Raw genomic sequence first — 21,885 nt, forward strand, 5'->3', positions numbered from 1 at the left:
CTGCTACAGTATTAACAGAAACAAATCTAGTAATTAAAGAAACCATGCTGCTACAGTATTAACAGAAACAAATCTAGTAATTAAAGAAACCATGCTGCTACAGTGTAACACGAACAAATCTAGTAATTAAAGAAACCATGCTGCTACAGTGTAACACGAACACATCTAGTAATTAAAGAAACCATGCTGCTACAGTGTAACACGAACAAATCTAGTAATTAAAGAAACCATGCTGCTACAGTGTAACACGAACAAATCTAATAATTAAAGAAACCATGCTGCTACAGTGTAACACGAACAAATCTAGTAATTAAAGAAACCATGCTGCTACAGTGTAACACGAACAAATCTGGTAATTAAAGAAACCATGCTGCTACAGTATTAACAGAAACAAATCTAGTAATTAAAGAAACCATGCTGCTACAGTATTAACAGAAACAAATCTAGTAATTAAAGAAACCATGCTGCTACAGTATTAACAGAAACAAATCTAGTAATTAAAGAAACCATGCTGCTACAGTATTAACAGAAACAAATCTAGTAATTAAAGAAACCATGCTGCTACAGTATTAACAGAAATAAATCTAGTAATTAAAGAAACCATGCTGCTACAGTATTAACAGAAACAAATATAGTAATTAAAGAAACAATGCTGCTACAGTGTAACACGAACAAATCTAGTAATTAAAGAAACCATGCTGCTACAGTGTAACACGAACAAATCTAGTAATTAAAGAAACCATGCTGCTACAGTATTAACAGAAACAAATCTAGTAATTAAAGAAACCATGCTGCTACAGTATTAACAGAAACAAATCTAGTAATTAAAGAAACCATGCTGCTACAGTATTAACAGAAACAAATCTAGTAATTAAAGAAACCATGCTGCTACAGTATTAACAGAAATAAATCTAGTAATTAAAGAAACCATGCTGCTACAGTATTAACAGAAACAAATCTAGTAATTAAAGAAACAATGCTGCTACAGTGTAACACGAACAAATCTAGTAATTAAAGAAACCATGCTGCTACAGTGTAACACGAACAAATCTAGTAATTAAAGAAACCATGCTGCTACAGTATTAACAGAAACAAATCTAGTAATTAAAGAAACCATGCTGCTACAGTATTAACAGAAACAAATCTAGTAATTAAAGAAACCATGCTGCTACAGTATTAACAGAAACAAATCTAGTAATTAAAGAAACCATGCTGCTACAGTGTAACAGAAACAAATCTAGTAATTAAAGAAACAATGCTGCTACAGTATTAACAGAAACAAATCTAGTAATTAAAGAAACAATGCTGCTACAGTATTAACAGAAACAAATCTAGTAATTAAAGAAACAATGCTGCTACAGTGTAACACGAACAAATCTAGTAATTAAAGAAACCATGCTGCTACAGTGTAACACGAACAAATCTAGTAATTAAAGAAACAATGCTGCTACAGTATTAACAGAAACAAATCTAGTAATTAAAGAAACAATGCTGCTACAGTGTAACACGAACAAATCTAGTAATTAAAGAAACCATGCTGCTACAGTGTAACACGAACAAATCTAGTAATTAAAGAAACCATGCTGCTACAGTGTAACACGAACAAATCTAGTAATTAAAGAAACCATGCTGCTACAGTGTAACACGAACAAATCTAGTAATTAAAGAAACCATGCTGCTACAGTGTAACACGAACAAATCTAGTAATTAAAGAAACCATGCTGCTACAGTGTAACACGAACAAATCTAGTAATTAAAGAAACCATGCTGCTACAGTGTAACACGAACAAATCTAGTAATTAAAGAAACCATGCTGCTACAGTGTAACACGAACAAATCTAGTAATTAAAGAAACCATGCTGCTACAGTATTAACAGAAACAAATCTAGTAATTAAAGAAACCATGCTGCTACAGTATTAACAGAAACAAATCTAGTAATTAAAGAAACCATGCTGCTACAGTATTAACAGAAACAAATCTAGTAATTAAAGAAACCATGCTGCTACAGTATTAACAGAAACAAATCTAGTAATTAAAGAAACCATGCTGCTACAGTATTAACAGAAACAAATCTAGTAATTAAAGAAACAATGCTGCTACAGTGTAACACGAACAAATCTAGTAATTAAAGATACCATGCTGCTACAGTGTAACACGAACAAATCTAGTAATTAAAGAAACCATGCTGCTACAGTGTAACACGAACAAATCTAGTAATTAAAGAAACCATGCTGCTACAGTATTAACAGAAACAAATCTAGTAATTAAAGAAACCATGCTGCTACAGTATTAACAGAAACAAATCTAGTAATTAAAGAAACAATGCTGCTACAGTGTAACAGAAACAAATCTAGTAATTAAAAAAACCATGCTGCTACAGTATTAACAGAAACAAATCTAGTAATTAAAGAAACAATGCTGCTACAGTATTAACAGAAACAAATCTATTAATTAAAGAAACAATGCTGCTACAGTGTAACACGAACAAATCTAGTAATTAAAGAAACCATGCTGCTACAGTGTAACACGAACAAATCTAGTAATTAAAGAAACCATGCTGCTACAGTATTAACAGAAACAAATCTAGTAATTAAAGAAACCATGCTGCTACAGTGTAACACGAACAAATCTAGTAATTAATGAAACCATGCTGCTACAGTGTAACACGAACAAATCTAGTAATTAAAGAAACCATGCTGCTACAGTGTAACACGAACAAATCTAGTAATTAAAGAAACAATGCTGCTACAGTGTAACACGAACAAATCTAGTAATTAAAGAAACAATGCTGCTACAGTGTAACACGAACAAATCTAGTAATTAAAGAAACCATGCTGCTACAGTGTAACACGAACAAATCTAGTAATTAAAGAAACCATGCTGCTACAGTGTAACACGAACAAATTTAGTAATTAAAGAAACCATGCTGCTACAGTATTAACAAAAACAAATCTAGTAATTAAAGAAACAATGCTGCTACAGTGTAACATGAACAAATCTAGTAATTAAAGAAACAATGCTGCTGCAGTATTAACAGAAACAAATTAGTAATTATAGAAACAATGCTGCTACAGTGTAACACGAACAAATCTGGTAATTAAAGAAACCATGCTGCTTCAGTGTAACACGAACAAATATAGTAATTAAAGAAACAATGCTGCTACAGTGTAACACGAACAAATCTAGTAATTAAAGAAACCATGCTGCTACAGTATTAACATAAACAAATCTAGTAATTAAAGAAACAATGCTGCTACAGTGTAATACGAACAAATCTGGTAATTAAAGAAACCATGCTGCTACAGTGTAACACGAACGAATCTAGTAATTAAAGAAACAATGCTGCTACAGTGTAACACGAACAACTCTAGTAATTAAAGAAACCATGCTGCTACAGTGTAACACGAACAAATTTAGTAATTAAAGAAACCATGCTTCTACAGTATTAACAGAAACAAATCTAGTAATTAAAGAAACAATGCTGCTACAGTGTAACACGAACAAATCTAGTTATTAAAGAAACAATGCTGCTACAGTATTAACAGAAACAAATCTAGTAATCAAAGAAACAATGCTGCTACAGTGTAACACGAACAAATCTGGTAATTAAAGAAACCATGCTGCTACAGTGTAACACGAACAAATCTAGTAATTAAAGAAACCATGCTGCTACAGTGTAACACGAACAAATCTAGTAATTAAAGAAACAATGCTGCTACAGTGTAACACGAACAAATCTAGTAATTAAAGAAACCATGCTGCTACAGTATTAACAGAAACAAATCTAGTAATTAAAGAAACCATGCTGCTACAGTGTAACAGAAACAAATCTAGTAATTAAAGAAACAATGCTGCTACAGTATTAACAGAAACAAATCTAGTAATTAAAGAAACAATGCTGCTACAGTATTAACAGAAACAAATCTAGTAATTAAAGAAACAATGCTGCTACAGTGTAACACGAACAAATCTAGTAATTAAAGAAACAATGCTGCTACAGTATTAACAGAAACAAATCTAGTAATTAAAGAAACAATGCTGCTACAGTGTAACACGAACAAATCTAGTAATTAAAGAAACCATGCTGCTACAGTATTAACAGAAACAAATCTAGTAATTAAAGAAACCATGCTGCTACAGTATTAACAGAAACAAATCTAGTAATTAAAGAAACAATGCTGCTACAGTGTAACAGAAACAAATCTAGTAATTAAAAAAACCATGCTGCTACAGTATTAACAGAAACAAATCTAGTAATTAAAGAAACAATGCTGCTACAGTATTAACAGAAACAAATCTATTAATTAAAGAAACAATGCTGCTACAGTGTAACACGAACAAATCTAGTAATTAAAGAAACCATGCTGCTACAGTGTAACACGAACAAATCTAGTAATTAAAGAAACCATGCTGCTACAGTATTAACAGAAACAAATCTAGTAATTAAAGAAACCATGCTGCTACAGTGTAACACGAACAAATCTAGTAATTAATGAAACCATGCTGCTACAGTGTAACACGAACAAATCTAGTAATTAAAGAAACCATGCTGCTACAGTGTAACACGAACAAATCTAGTAATTAAAGAAACAATGCTGCTACAGTGTAACACGAACAAATCTAGTAATTAAAGAAACAATGCTGCTACAGTGTAACACGAACAAATCTAGTAATTAAAGAAACCATGCTGCTACAGTGTAACACGAACAAATCTAGTAATTAAAGAAACCATGCTGCTACAGTGTAACACGAACAAATTTAGTAATTAAAGAAACCATGCTGCTACAGTATTAACAAAAACAAATCTAGTAATTAAAGAAACAATGCTGCTACAGTGTAACATGAACAAATCTAGTAATTAAAGAAACAATGCTGCTGCAGTATTAACAGAAACAAATTAGTAATTATAGAAACAATGCTGCTACAGTGTAACACGAACAAATCTGGTAATTAAAGAAACCATGCTGCTTCAGTGTAACACGAACAAATATAGTAATTAAAGAAACAATGCTGCTACAGTGTAACACGAACAAATCTAGTAATTAAAGAAACCATGCTGCTACAGTATTAACATAAACAAATCTAGTAATTAAAGAAACAATGCTGCTACAGTGTAATACGAACAAATCTGGTAATTAAAGAAACCATGCTGCTACAGTGTAACACGAACGAATCTAGTAATTAAAGAAACAATGCTGCTACAGTGTAACACGAACAAATCTAGTAATTAAAGAAACCATGCTGCTACAGTGTAACACGAACAAATTTAGTAATTAAAGAAACCATGCTTCTACAGTATTAACAGAAACAAATCTAGTAATTAAAGAAACAATGCTGCTACAGTGTAACACGAACAAATCTAGTTATTAAAGAAACAATGCTGCTACAGTATTAACAGAAACAAATCTAGTAATCAAAGAAACAATGCTGCTACAGTGTAACACGAACAAATCTGGTAATTAAAGAAACCATGCTGCTACAGTGTAACACGAACAAATCTAGTAATTAAAGAAACCATGCTGCTACAGTGTAACACGAACAAATCTAGTAATTAAAGAAACAATGCTGCTACAGTGTAACACGAACAAATCTAGTAATTAAAGAAACCATACTGTTACAGTGTAACACGAACAAATTTAGTAATTAAAGAAACCATGCTGCTACAGTATTAACAGAAACAAATCTAGTAATTAAAGAAACAATGCTGCTACAGTGTAACACGAACAAATCTAGTAATTAAAGAAACAATGCTGCTACAGTATTAACAGAAACAAATCTAGTAATCAGAGAAACAATTCTGCTACAGTGTAACACGAACAAATCTGGTAATTAAAGAAACCATGCTGCTACAGTGTAACACGAACAAATCTAGTAATTAAAGAAACTATGCTGCTACAGTGTAACACGAACAAATTTAGTAATTAAAGAAACCATGCTGCTACAGTATTAACAGAAACAAATCTAGTAATTAAAGAAACAATGCTGCTACAGTGTAACACGAACAAATCTAGTAATTAAAGAAACAATGCTGCTACAGTATTAACAGAAACAAATCTAGTAATCAAAGAAACAATGCTGCTACAGTGTAACACGAACAAATCTGGTAATTAAAGAAACCATGCTGCTACAGTGTAACACGAACAAATCTAGTAATTAAAGAAACCATGCTGCTACAGTGTAACACGAACAAATCTAGTAATTAAAGAAACCATGCTGCTACAGTGTAACACGAACAAATCTAGTAATTAAAGAAACCATGCTGCTACAGTATTAACAGAAACAAATCTAGTAATTAAAGAAACCATGCTGCTACAGTGTAACACGAACAAATCTAGTAATTAAAGAAACCATGCTGCTACAGTATTAACAGAAACAAATCTAGTAATCAAAGAAACAATTCTGCTACAGTGTAACACGAACAAATCTGGTAATTAAAGAAACCATGCTGCTACAGTGTAACACGAACAAATTTAGTAATTAAAGAAACCATGCTGCTACAGTATTAACAGAAACAAATCTAGTAATTAAAGAAACAATGCTGCTACAGTGTAACACGAACAAATCTAGTAATTAAAGAAACAATGCTGCTACAGTATTAACAGAAACAAATCTAGTAATCAAAGAAACAATGCTGCTACAGTGTAACACGAACAAATCTGGTAATTAAAGAAACCATGCTGCTACAGTGTAACACGAACAAATCTAGTAATTAAAGAAACCATGCTGCTACAGTGTAACACGAACAAATCTAGTAATTAAAGAAACCATGCTGCTACAGTGTAACACGAACAAATCTAGTAATTAAAGAAACCATGCTGCTACAGTATTAACAGAAACAAATCTAGTAATTAAAGAAACCATGCTGCTACAGTGTAACACGAACAAATCTAGTAATTAAAGAAACCATGCTGCTACAGTGTAACAGAAACAAATCTAGTAATTAAAGAAACCATGCTGCTACAGTATAACACGAACAAATCTAGTAATTAAAGAAACCATGCTGCTACAGTGTAACACGAACAAATCTAGTAATTAAAGAAACCATGCTGCTACAGTGTAACACGAACAAATCTAGTAATTAAAGAAACCATGCTGCTACAGTGTAACAGAAACAAATCTAGTAATTAAAGAAACCATGCTGCTACAGTGTAACACGAACAAATCTAGTAATTAAAGAAACCATGCTGCTACAGTGTAACACGAACAAATCTAGTAATTAAAGAAACCATGCTGCTACAGTGTAACAGAAACAAATCTAGTAATTAAAGAAACCATGCTGCTACAGTATTAACAGAAACAAATCTAGTAATTAAAGAAACGATGCTGCTACAGTGTAACACGAACAAATCTAGTAATTAAAGAAACCATGCTGCTACAGTGTAACAGAAACAAATCTAGTAATTAAAGAAACCATGCTGCTACAGTGTAACACGAACAAATCTAGTAATTAAAGAAACCATGCTGCTACAGTGTAACACGAACAAATCTAGTAATTAAAGAAACCATGCTGCTACAGTGTAACAGAAACAAATCTAGTTATTAAAGAAACCATGCTGCTACAGTGTAACACGAACAAATCTAGTAATTAAAGAAACCATGCTGCTACAGTGTAACACGAACAAATCTAGTAATTAAAGAAACCATGCTGCTACAGTGTAACACGAACAAATCTAGTAATTAAAGAAACCATGCTGCTACAGTATTATCGGAAACAAATCGAGTAATTAAAGAAACCATGCTGCTACAGTGTAACAGAAACAAATCTAGTAATTAAAGAAACCATGCTGCTACAGTGTAACACGAACAAATCTAGTAATTAAAGAAACCATGCTGCTACAGTATTAACAGAAACAAATCTAGTAATTAAAGAAACAATGCTGCTACAGTGTAACACGAACAAATCTAGTAATTAAAGAAACCATGCTGCTACAGTATTAACGGAAACAAATCTAGTAATTAAAGAAACCATGCTGCTACAGTGTAACACGAACAAATCTAGTAATTAAAGAAACCATGCTGCTACAGTGTAACACGAACAAATCTAGTAATTAAAGAAACCATGCTGCTACAGTATTAACAGAAACAAATCTAGTAATTAAAGAAACCATGCTGCTACAGTATTAACAGAAACAAATCTAGTAATTAAAGAAACCATGCTGCTACAGTGTAACACGAACAAATCTAGTAATTAAAGAAACCATGCTGCTACAGTATTAACAGAAACAAATCTAGTAATTAAAGAAACCATGCTGCTACAGTATTAACAGAAACAAATCTAGTAATTAAAGAAACCATGCTGCTACAGTATTAACAGAAACAAATCTAGTAATTAGAAAAACCATGCTGCTACAGTGTAACACGAACAAATCTAGTAATTAAAGAAACCATGCTGCTACAGTGTAACACGAACAAATCTAGTAATTAAAGAAACCATGCTGCTACAGTATTAACAGAAACAAATCTAGTAATTAAAGAAACCATGCTGCTACAGTATTAACAGAAACAAATCTAGTAATTAAAGAAACCATGCTGCTACAGTATTAACAGAAACAAATCTAGTAATTAAAGAAACCATGCTGCTACAGTATTAACAGAAACAAATCTAGTAATTAAAGAAACCATGCTGCTACAGTATTAACAGAAACAAATCTAGTAATTAGAGAAACCATGCTGCTACAGTGTAACACGAACAAATCTAGTAATTATAGAAACCATGCTGCTACAGTATTAACAGAAACAAATCTAGTAATTAAAGAAACCATGCTGCTACAGTGTAACACGAACAAATCTAGTAATTAAAAAACCATGCTGCTACAGTGTAACACGAACAAATCTAGAAACAAAAAAACCATGCTGCTACCGTATTAACAGAAACAAATCTAGTAATTAAAGAAACTATGTTATTTAACACAAACAAGTTTATCGACTAAAGAAAGCCACGTTGCTACAGTATAACATAAAGCAAATGGAACGGTTAAAACAAACCAAGGTATTGCAGTGTCTCACAAAAATAAATACAAAACGAAAATAAACCCTAACTGGTCCTACAATGTAATTTTAACATTAGGTCTTGACTATGAAATCATTTAAAATTCAATTGGGGGCGGAACTATCGGTCAGTGACGCAAATATACAAGGACAACAATTATTTTACGATTCCGTGTTATTGCTATTGTTGAACGATACCTATTAACAGCTAGCACTAACATTGATTATGTTAGGCCTACTGCTTTGTACATTACCTAACATTAAGCACTGGAAGTGGCTGGTTTTACTGGTATTATACAGGTACTAGCACCTGACAATCTGCGGCACTTTGAAGTGTCTTCGACAGATAAATCAACGGCTGTAATAGCACTTATCAAAGAAATAGCAAACAAAAAATACTACTGTAGTCTGCTTAGGAGACGAAAAAAACATTTTTACACGAACTTTGTACAGCGTTCATGAGGCTGCTCTGGGCGGTCTTGACTATAATAACAAACTTCGTTCGTTTTTACATTCGATAAAACGAGAAGTTTAACCTGCTAAGTTCAGGGAAAGAATATAACACTTTTAAAACCTGATCATATCACAAGATGTAGCAGATGTGGGAGTCACCATTTCTATTGTGTTTCCAAGTTTATACACACCACGTTCCATGTTAAAATAGAACATTTCTTATATCTGTGACCATCAACCAGACAGTTAAGAGGTAGCGCTGCGGTAAAATAAGGCGGTTTCTTAGCTATTTGTTCTAAAATTGAAAGAAAGAAAAAAGTAAATTATGTGACAAATGTTATTTAGAAATGTCAGTTACGAAGGAAAAAATTATACGAAGTGATTACAAAAACATAGCTGTGAAAACACACCAACAACATAAAGTTGTCTTATTTAATTTACAAACCAAATTAGATATTACAGTTTGTCCAATACGTAAATATAAATCTAAGACGTTCTTTCTCCTTGAAGACTTGACACGGTATGGTGGTTAGGGCACTCGAATCACAATCAATTGGTCACGGGGTCGAATCCTATTATCGAATGTAATCATCATTTAAACTGTGTGGGCGTTATAATCTAGAGTTAATTTCACTAGTCGTTGATGAAGAGTACCGCGAGAGTTAGCGGTGGGTGGTATTGACAAACTTTTCACTCTATTCTATCACTCTAAAATTTAAAATGGCCGTCAAAGATAACACTAGTAGCTCAACAAACAAATATACCTTACTCCTCATGTTTCCTGGCTGAACTTGCTTTAGACAGACATGTTTCCGCACTTAGCCTTCACGGAAATAGTAAAGTTCCACAGTTTTTTCGTTTACGACAGAGAAAACAAACAAGAGAGACGGCGTGAAGACTCGTACAGGATGACTTAGAAGAACCATGATTTGTAGTTTACAAAAACGTATAGTGCAGTTATAAAAAGTAATTAACGTAATGGTATAGCTAGTACCTGTATTAATATAAACCTTAGATGGATATAATAAAGTCACACTCACTGAAAAAACACAAATACTAAATATAACACGGAGGGAGAAATGTGTGCGAGTAGCCTAAAAAGTAAAATACAATGTTCTAGGTATATTGCGTGTAATTAGAGGGCGCTACCAAAATATTTTAGGATAATTTACTGACATGATCTAAAAATGTAAATCAGTTAAATTTATTTCACTTATATATTAAGATTAGATTGATATATGCTGTTTTTACTTTAAATGTGTCGGCTGGAAAAAGGACACAACAACAGGTTTTAGAGATTACGATAAAAAAAATAAATCCAGCCGAGTGCAATAAGACGTAACACTAAAAATTCGATGTTTTCGTCCAAATGTTAGCATATTATAAGACTGATATGAACAGTACAGAAAGGTTATATTTTAAAGACAAGATTTGACAATAACACTCCAATGTGAAATTATGTGAAACCATCAAACAAACACAATGATCGCTCTTTTTTGTATCTGTTATAAATGTTTGTTTACAGGTTTCACTTGATAGTATTTTAGTAATTACTCTGGACAAACATTTAATACATGTCTCGCAGCTAAACGTGGGTTTATTACACTGGATAAATATTTCATACATGTCACGTAGTTGAACGTTAGGTTTATTACACTGGACAAACAAGTCATACGTGTCACACAGTTAAAAATTGGGAGCGTTACACTTAGAAAACATTTTATGAGTAATATACACGTGAACATTGTTATTCCCAAGTGGCACAGTGGTATGTCTGCGGACCAACACCACTAGAAACTGTCACGTGGTGGGCAGAGCACAGATAGCCCATTATGTAAATTTGTGCTTAATTCGAAACAAAAAAAAACAATTGAACATTGTTGTCAGTATAAAACAATACACAAACATTTCATAAATGGTACACACACACACAGCAACATTGTAGTTAATATATACACTGAACAAACATTTCATAAATGGTACACACACACACAGCAACATTGTAGTTAATATATACACTGAACAAACATTTCACAAGTGGTACACACACACACAGCAACATTGTAGTTAATATATACACTGAACAAACATTTCACAAGTGGTACACACACACACACAGGAACATTGTGGTTAATATATACACTGAACAAACATTTCACAAGTGGTACACACACACACACAGGAACATTGTGGTTAATGTATACAATGAACAAACATTTCATAAGTGCTACACACACACACAGGAACATTGTGGTTAATGTATACAATGAACAAACATTTCATAAGTGCTACACACACACACACGGGAACATTGTACTTAATATATACACTGAACAAATATTTCATAAGTGGTACACACACACACACAGGAACATTGTGGTTAATATATACATTGAACAAACATTTCATAAGTGGTACACACACACACACAGGAACATTGTGGTTAATATATACACTGAACAAACATTTGATAAGTGGTACACACACACAGGAACATTGTAGTTAATATATACACTGAACAAACATTTCATAAGTGGTATTTTACACACACACAGGAACATTGTGGTTAATATATACACTGAACAAATATTTCATAAGTGGTACACACACACAGGAACATTGTAGTTAATATATACACTGAACAAACATTTCATAAGTGCTACACACACACACACAGGAACATTGTGGTTAATATATACACTGAACAAACATTTGATAAGTGGTACACACACACAGGAACATTGTAGTTAATATATACACTGAACAAACATTTCATAAGTGGTACACACACACACACAGGAACATTGTGGTTAATATATACACTGAACAAATATTTCATAAGTGGTACACACACACACAGGAACATTGTAGTTAATATATACACTGAACAAACATTTCATAAGTGCTACACACACACACACAGGAACATTGTAGTTAATATATACACTGAACAAACATTTCATAAGTGCTACACACATACACACAGGAACATTGTAGTTAATATATACACTGAACAAACATTTCATAAGTGGTACACACACACACACAGGAACATTGTAGTTAATATATACACTGAACAAACATTTCATAAGTGCTACACACACACACACAGGAACATTGTAGTTAATATATACACTGAACAAACATTTCATAAGTGCTACACACACAGGAACATTGTAGTTAATATATACACTGAACAAATATTTCATAAGTGGTACACACACACACAGAAACATTGTAGTTAATATATACACTGAACAAACATTTCACAAGTGGTACACACACACACACACAGGAACATTGTGGTTAATATATACACTGAACAAACATTTCATAAGTGCTACACACACACACAGGAACATTGTAGTTAATATATACACTGAACAAACATTTCATAAGTGCTACACACACACACACAGAAACATGGTAGATAATATATACACTGAACAAACATTTCATAAGTGCTACACACACACACACAGAAACATTGTGGTTAATATATACACTGAACAAACATTTCATAAGTGCTACACACACACACAGAAACATTGTGGTTAATATATACACTGAACAAATATTTCATAAGTGCTACACACACACACAGGAACATTGTGGTTAATATATACACTAAACAAACATTTCATAAGTGCTACACACACACACAGAAACATTGTGGTTAATATATACACTGAACAAATATTTCATAAGTGGTACACACACACACAGAAACATTGTGGTTAATATATACACTGAACAAATATTTCATAAGTGGTACACACACACACACAGGAACATTGTAGTTAATATATACACTGAACAAACATTTCATAAGTGCTACACACATACACAGAAACATTGTGGTTAATATATTCACTGAACAAACATTTCATAAGTTCTACACACACACACACAGGAACATTGTAGGTAATATATACACTAAACAAACATTTCATAAGTGCTACACACACACAGAAACATTGTGGTTAATATATACACTGAACAAATATTTCATAAGTGGTACACACACAGGAACATTGTAGTTAATATATACACTGAACAAACATTTCATAAGTGCTACACACATACACAGAAACATTGTGGTTAATATATTCACTGAACAAACATTTCATAAGTTCTACACACACACACACAGGAACATTGTAGGTAATATATACACTAAACAAACATTTCATAAGTGCTACACACACACACAGAAACATTGTGGTTAATATATACACTGAACAAACATTTCATAAGTATTACACACATGAACATCTTAGTCAATATATGCACTGAACAAAAATTTCATAAGTGCTACACAAACGAACACGATTGCTTGTCAATATGTATATACAGGAACCTTAAGTAACTGTATTTATTCATTGTTTTCCTTTGTATAAAACGAGAGAGTTCTTTGTTGAACAATTTAGTATATTTTCGACGAGTACAAAGTTCAACTAATGTCATCACAGACTGGATGATGGCTCCGGTTTTGGAATGGGACAATGTTAAGGCATACGTCCTGATTCGTATATCAAAGCTTGACTTGTTGTTTTAGAGTTTTGAGCAAAGCTATTCAGAGGGCTATTAGTACATAGCAATATTTATTTCTAAACCGATAGACAAGAGGGAAGGCAGTTAAACAATGGAACTTATCGCCAACTTATTTTTGACCAAATGGTTGGATTTCATCACCACTCTTAGGACACAACCACTCCAAACACATCACTACCAATCTTAGGACATAACCACTACAAACACATCACTACCAATCTTAGGACACAACTACTACAAACACATCGCTACCAATCTTAGGACACAACCACTATAAACACATCACTACCAATCTTAGAACACAACCACTACAAACACATCACCACCACTCTTAGGACACAACCACCACAAACGCATCACTACCAATCTTAGGACATTACCACTACAAACACATCACTACCAATCTTAGGACACAACCACTACAAACACATCACCACCACTCTTAAGACACAACCACTACAAACAAATCACCACCACTCTTAGAACACAACCATTACAAACAAATCACCACCACTTTGAGAACATAACCACTATAAACAATCCCCGCCACTCTTAGAACACAACTACTACAAACAATCACCACGATACTTAGAATACAATCACTGCAAACAATCACCACCGCACTTAGAATACAACCACTGCAAACAATCACCACCACCCTTAGAATACAACCACTACAAACAAATCACCATCACTCTTAGAATGTACCCACGAATTCAAAGTAGAAACCAAGCTACGTCAACAATGAACTCAAATTACAAATCGTTGGATTCAACATAAAAAGAAACACAAAGATGTTCTGAATAAATGTGTAAAAATAATTATACAGATCTGAGCCTATACTATACACCAGCTATACAGATAGTGCAAAACAGAATGTTCTTGACAGTGTCTCTAAGTCAAGGTTTGAATTCAATAAGAACAAACACATTTAAAATCTATCTTCCTTCTCATATTTGTAAGATTAGAATGTATTCGAAATCAAGTCAAATACACTCTACAGTTCTCTCTCTACTCACATTTATCATGAAGCCAGGAGACCAGCAGTAAATAGTGGTCCACGTTTGAAACCTGTTCAATCGAGTCTTTCACATGATTCAAACGGACACCTATTCATAACTCAATTCCACATTACTCTGTGAAACAAAAGGACCTACTGCATCCCAGAACTAAGTGGACATAACAAATAGAAACAAACAAACACGTCACACTAAGTGGACAGAACAAGAAGAAACAAACACATCACACTAAGTGGACAGAACAAGAAGAAACAAACAAACACATCACACTAAGTGGACAGAACAAGAAGAAACAAACAAACACGTCACACTAAGTGGACAGAACAAGAAGAAACAAACAAACACATCACACTAAGTGGACAGAACAAGAAGAAACAAACACATCACACTAAGTGGACAGAACAAGAAGAAACAAACAAACACGTCACACTAAGTGGACAGAACAAGAAGAAACAAACACGTCACACTAAGTGGACAGAACAAGAAGAAACAAACAAACACGTCACACTAAGTGGACAGAACAAGAAGAAAAAACAAACACATCACACTAAGTGGACAGAACAAGAAGAAACAAACAAACACATCACACTAAGTGGACAGAACAAGAAGAAACAAACACATCACACTAAGTGGACAGAACAAGAAGAAACAAACACATCACACTAAGTGGACAGAACAAGAAGAAACAAACAAACACGTCACACTAAGTGGACAGAACAAGAAGAAACAAACAAACACATCACACTAAGTGGACAGAACAAGAAGAAACAAACAAACACATCACACTAAGTGGACAGAACAAGAAGAAACAAACACATCACACTAAGTGGACAGAATAAGAAGAAACAAACACATCACACTAAGTGGACAGAACAAGAAGAAACAAACAAACACGTCACACTAAGTGGACAGAACAAGAAGAAACAAACACGTCACACTAAGTGGACAGAACAAGAAGAAACAAACAAACACATCACACTAAGTGGACAGAACAAGAAGAAACAAACAAACACATCACACTAAGTGGACAGAACAAGAAGAAAAAAAACAAACACGTCACACTAAGTGGACAGAACAAGAAGAAACAAACAAACACATCACACTAAGTGGACAGAACAAGAAGAAACAAACAAACACGTCACACTAAGTGGACAGAACAAGAAGAAACAAACACGTCACACTAAGTGGACAGAACAAGAAGAAACAAACAAACACGTCACACTAAGTGGACAGAACAAGAAGAAAAAAACAAACACATCACACTAAGTGGACAGAACAAGAAGAAACAAACAAACACATCACACTAAGTGGACAGAACAAGAAGAAACAAACACATCACACTAAGTGGACAGAACAAGAAGAAACAAACACATCACACTAAGTGGACAGAACAAGAAGAAACAAACAAACACGTCACACTAAGTGGACAGAACAAGAAGAAACAAACAAACACATCACACTAAGTGGACAGAACAAGAAGAAACAAACAAACACGTCACACTAAGTGGACAGAACAAGAAGAAACAAACACGTCACACTAAGTGGACAGAAGAAGAAGAAACAAACAAACACATCACACTAAGTGGACAGAACAAGAAGAAACAAACAAACACGTCACACTAAGTGGACAGAACAAGAAGAAACAAACACGTCACACTAAGTGGACAGAACAAGAAGAAACAAACAAACACGTCACACTAAGTGGACAGAACAAGAAGAAAAAAACAAACACATCACACTAAGTGGACAGAACAAGAAGAAACAAACACATCACACTAAGTGGACAGAACAAGAAGAAACAAACAAACACGTCACACTAAGTGGACAGAACAAGAAGAAACAAACAAACACATCACACTAAGTGGACAGAACAAGAAGAAACAAACACGTCACACTAAGTGGACAGAACAAGAAGAAACAAACAAACACATCACACTAAGTGGACAGAACAAGAAGAAACAAACACATCACACTAAGTGGACAGAACAAGAAGAAAAAAACAAACACGTCACACTAAGTGGACAGAACAAGAAGAAACAAACAAACACATCACACTAAGTGGACAGAACAAGAAGAAACAAACAAACACGTCACACTAAATGGACAGAACAAGAAGAAACAAACACGTCACACTAAGTGGACAGAACAAGAAGAAACAAACAAACACGTCACACTAAGTGGACAGAACAAGAAGAAAAAAACAAACACATCACACTAAGTGGACAGAACAAGAAGAAACAAACAAACACGTCACACTAAGTGGACAGAACAAGAAGAAACAAACAAACACGTCACACTAAGTGGACAGAACAAGAAGAAACAAACAAACACATCACACTAAGTGGACAGAACAAGAAGAAACAAACAAACACGTCACACTAAGTGGACAGAACAAGAAGAAACAAACAAACACATCACACTAAGTGGACAGAACAAGAAGAAACAAACAAACACATCACACTAAGTGGACAGAACAAGAAGAAACAAACACGTCACACTAAGTGGACAGAACAAGAAGAAACAAACAAACACGTCACACTAAGTGGACAGAACAAGAAGAAAAAAACAAACACATCACACTAAGTGGACAGAACAAGAAGAAACAAACAAACACGTCACACTAAGTGGACAGAACAAGAAGAAACAAACACGTCACACTAAGTGGACAGAACAAGAAGAAACAAACAAACACATCACACTAAGTGGACAGAACAAGAAGAAACAAACAAACACGTCACACTAAGTGGACAGAACAAGAAGAAACAAACAAACACATCACACTAAGTGGACAGAACAAGAAGAAACAAACACATCACACTAAGTGGACAGAACAAGAAGAAACAAACAAACACGTCACACTAAGTGGACAGAACAAGAAGAAACAAACACGTCACACTAAGTGGACAGAACAAGAAGAAACAAACAAACACGTCACACTAAGTGGACAGAACAAGAAGAAACAAACACATCACACTAAGTGGACAGAACAAGAAGAAACAAACACATCACACTAAGTGGACAGAACAAGAAGAAACAAACAAACACGTCACACTAAGTGGACAGAACAAGAAGAAACAAACAAACACATCACACTAAGTGGACAGAACAAGAAGAAACAAACACATCACACTAAGTGGACAGAACAAGAAGAAACAAACACATCACACTAAGTGGACAGAACAAGAAGAAACAAACAAACACGTCACACTAAGTGGACAGAACAAGAAGAAACAAACACGTCACACTAAGTGGACAGAACAAGAAGAAACAAACAAACACGTCACACTAAGTGGACAGAACAAGAAGAAACAAACACATCACACTAAGTGGACAGAACAAGAAGAAACAAACAAACACGTCACACTAAGTGGACAGAACAAGAAGAAACAAACACGTCACACTAAGTGGACAGAACAAGAAGAAACAAACACGTCACACTAAGTGGACAGAACAAGAAGAAACAAACACGTCACACTAAGTGGACAGAACAAGAAGAAAAAAACAAACACGTCACACTAAGTGGACAGAACAAGAAGAAACAAACACGTCACACTAAGTGGACAGAACAAGAAGAAAAAACAAACACGTCACACTAAGTGGACAGAACAAGAAGAAAAAAACAAACACGTCACACTAAGTGGACAGAACAAGAAGAAACAAACACGTCACACTAAGTGGACAGAACAAGAAGAAACAAACACGTCACACTAAGTGGACAGAACAAGAAGAAACAAACAAACACGTCACACTAAGTGGACAGAACAAGAAGAAAAAAACAAACACGTCACACTAAGTGGACAGAACAAGAAGAAAAAAACAAACACGTCACACTAAGTGGACAGAACAAGAAGAAACAAACACGTCACACTAAGTGGACAGAACAAGAAGAAAAAAAAAACAAACACGTCACACTAAGTGGACAGAACAAGAAGAAAAAAACAAACACGTCACACTAAGTGGACAGAACAAGAAGAAACAAACACGTCACACTAAGTGGACAGAACAAGAAGAAAAAACAAACACGTCACACTAAGTGGACAGAACAAGAAGAAAAAAACAAACACGTCACACTAAGTGGACAGAACAAGAAGAAACAAACACGTCACACTAAGTGGACAGAACAAGAAGAAACAAACACGTCACACTAAGTGGACAGAACAAGAAGAAACAAACACGTCACACTAAGTGGACAGAACAAGAAGAAACAAACAAACACGTCACACTAAGTGGACAGAACAAGAAGAAAAAAACAAACACGTCACACTAAGTGGACAGAACAAGAAGAAACAAACACATCACACTAAGTGGACAGAACAAGAAGAAAAAAACAAACACGTCACACTAAGTGGACAGAACAAGAAGAAACAAACAAACACGTCACACTAAGTGGACAGAACAAGAAGAAACAAACAAACACGTCACACTAAGTGGACAGAACAAGAAGAAACAAACAAACACGTTATAACACTCTGTTATAAACATAACAATAAAACAGACACTGACCGTGCTATAAACATAACAGCAAAACAGACACTGATTATGTTATAAACATAACAATAAAACAGACACTATGTTATAAACATAAAAATAAAACAGACACTATGTTATAAACATAACAATAAAACAGACACTGACCGTGCTATAAACATAACAATAAAACAGACACTGACCGTGCTAGAATAACTAAAATACAAACAACAGAGAATGTTCTCTACACCACCAAGTCCACCTGAAACAGGTTGGAAGTTTCCTGTTTGTGAGTACAGGTTTCTTTCGTGATTTTTTAAAATAACCAGCTGTTTCGTGTTTTACGAGTTCTGATTCCCCGTACCGTGTGGCGGGACACTGTTGTGAGTACTGACCACACAGAAAAGACTACTGGTGACACTAAACATACTAATCTCCATCACGTCACATAAGTAGCAGGACCATTTCTAAATATTTTACTCTGACAATAGAGGGAGTTGTTGAGAACACCCAGACACCTAGGTTTTGGTTTGCTTGGAATTTCCCGCAAAGCTACAAGAGGGCTATCTGCGCTAGCCGTCCCTAATTTACGAGGGTAAGACTAGAGGGAAGGCAGCTATTTATCACCAACACCCATCGCCAACTCTTGGGCTACTCTTTTATCAACGAATAGTAGGATTGACTGTCACACTATAATGCCCCCATGGCTGAAAGGGCGAGCATGTTTGGTGTAACGGGGATTCAAACTCGTGACCCTCGGATTACTAGTCGAGTACCTTAACCATCTGTTTATGCCGGACCTACATAATTAGGTCCTGAGAAAAGTTGTGGTGAAACAAAGGGTTCCAAGAAGTTTGATATTTCACAACGTTATCAGAAATAACATTAGACACGGATTTCACACATCATTATGAGAAGTCACAAGAAAGATGGAATTTACATCATTAACAAATGTCCCATAAAAGTCATATTATAAAAGATCCAACTAAGACACGAGTAGCAACTGAAAGATGTACAAAGTTATTATATAAAGATCCAACTTAAACACGGATAGGAACTGAAAAATGTACAAAGTTATTCTATAAAGATCCGACTTAAACAAGGGTAGGAACTGAAAGATGTACAAAGTTATTCTATAAAAATTCAGCTTAAACACGGGTAGGAACTGAAAGATGTACAAAGTTATTCTATAAAGATCCGACTAAGACACGGGTAGGAACTGAAAAATGTACAAAGTTATTCTATAAAGATCCGACTTAAACAAGGGTAGGAACTGAAAGATGTACAAAGTTATTCTATAAAAATTCAGCTTAAACACGGGTAGGAACTGAAAGATGTACAAAGTTATTCTATAAAGATCCGACTAAGACACGGGTAGGAACTGAAAAATGTACAAAGTTATTCTATAAAGATCCGACTGAGACACGGGTAGGAACTGAAAGATGTTCAAAGTTATTCTATAAAGATCCGACTGAGACACGGGTAGGAACTGAAAGATGTTCAAAGTTATTCTATAAAGATCCGACTGAGACACGGGTAGGAACTGAAAGATGTACAAAGTTATTCTATAAAGCCCCAACTAAGACACGGGTAGGAACTGAAAGATGTACAAAGTTATTCTATAAAGATCCGACTGAGACACGGGTAGGAACTGAAAGATGTTCAAAGTTATTCTATAAAGATCCGACTGAGACACGGGTAGGAACTGAAAGATGTTCAAAGTTATTCTATAAAGATCCGACTGAGACACGGGTAGGAACTGAAAGATGTACAAAGTTATTCTATAAAGCCCCAACTAAGACACGGGTAGGAACTCAAAGATGTTCAAAGTTATTCTATAAAGATCCGACTAAGACACGGGTAGGAACTCAAAGATGTACAAAGTTATTATATAAAGATCCAACTTAAACACGGATAGGAACTGAAAGATGTACAAAGTTATTCTATAAAGCCCCAACTAAGACACGGGTAGGAACTGAAAGATGTACAGAGTTAATGTATAAAGCCCCAACTAAGACACGGGTAGGAACTGAAAGATGTACAAAGTTATTCTATAAAGATCCGACTGAGACACGGGTAGGAACTGAAAGATGTACAAAGTTATTCTATAAAGATCCGACTGAGACACGGGTAGGAACTGAAAGATGTACAAAGTTATTCTATAAAGCCCCAACTAAGACACGGGTAGGAACTCAAAGATGTTCAAAGTTATTCTATAAAGATCCGACTAAGACACGGGTAGGAACTCAAAGATGTACAAAGTTATTCTATAAAGATCCGACTAAGACACGGGTAGGAACTGAAAGATGTACAAAGTTATTCTATAAAGCCCCAACTAAGACACGGGTAGGAACTCAAAGATGTACAAAGTTATTCTATAAAGATCCGACTAAGACACGGGTA

General features: G+C 34.5%; 1 protein-coding gene across 3 annotated transcripts in view; it reads right to left on the reverse strand.

Moving 5' to 3' along the window:
* LOC143246735 (ras-related protein Rab-20-like) overlaps positions 1-21,885 on the reverse strand; it is an 86,724-nt gene that overhangs the window by 53,844 nt on the left and 10,995 nt on the right. The window lies entirely within an intron of this gene.

This window comes from Tachypleus tridentatus, chromosome 3 (genome assembly GCF_004210375.1).
Source record: "Tachypleus tridentatus isolate NWPU-2018 chromosome 3, ASM421037v1, whole genome shotgun sequence".
Taxonomy (NCBI): domain Eukaryota; kingdom Metazoa; phylum Arthropoda; class Merostomata; order Xiphosura; family Limulidae; genus Tachypleus; species Tachypleus tridentatus.